Raw genomic sequence first — 818 nt, forward strand, 5'->3', positions numbered from 1 at the left:
AATTACTAATGAGATAGACCTTATTTGTATTTGTTAGCCATTAATATTTCCTCTTCTGTGAAATTTTTCTTGTTTTTATTGGTTACAATTTTTTAATAGATTTGTCTTTTTCTTATTGACTCATAGGAATTCTTTCTGATAGTGTAGGTTTTATTGGCTGTTATAAACATTGCAGATATATTCTGCTAGCACATGTCTCACATATTTTATGGTGTCTTTCAATGAACTAAGTCCTTAATTTTAAGGAAGTTGATTATGTCAACCCTTTCCTTTATAGACTATGCCTTGTATCAAGTTTAAGAAATCCCCCCCCTACCCTGAGTCATGAAGATATTCTTGCATCTCAGACTTTCCTTTTAGGATTATTTTCTTTGTTCCTGAAGTACAGCCTTTAGTAGTCTCTTTAGCAAATGTCAGTTGGTAGTAGTCAGTTTGATTTGTTAGAAAATGTCCTTAATTTTCCCCTGTTAATTATCTTCTCTCAGAACTTCTGAGATATATTCCCACTATAGTCCATATATTATTCCATTGTGTTCTGGCTTTCATTATTGTTGTTGAGAGGTCAGCTGTCAGTTGAACTATTAGTGCTTTGTAGGAATCTGTCTTTATTATCTGGGTGCATTTAGGGTCCCCTCTCTCTCTTTGGTGTTCTGCAGTTTGTGCAATAAGCAATACAATGTGTTGCAATGTGGATATCTTTTTATTACTCCTGTTTGGTTTTTATTTATTTATTTATTTATTGAGATGGAGTCTTGCTCTGTTGCCTGGGCTAGAGTGCCATGGTGTCAGGCTAGCTCACAGCAACCTCAAAGTCCTCG

At 34.7% G+C, this 818-nt stretch overlaps 1 protein-coding gene across 1 annotated transcript in view; it reads right to left on the reverse strand.

Moving 5' to 3' along the window:
- Nucleotides 1-818, reverse strand: part of MALL (mal, T-cell differentiation protein-like) — a 32,060-nt gene that overhangs the window by 7,690 nt on the left and 23,552 nt on the right. The window lies entirely within an intron of this gene.

This window comes from Propithecus coquereli, unplaced genomic scaffold (genome assembly GCF_000956105.1).
Source record: "Propithecus coquereli isolate 6110/MARCELLA unplaced genomic scaffold, Pcoq_1.0 Scaffold171, whole genome shotgun sequence".
In the NCBI taxonomy this organism is placed as follows: Eukaryota; Metazoa; Chordata; class Mammalia; order Primates; family Indriidae; genus Propithecus; species Propithecus coquereli.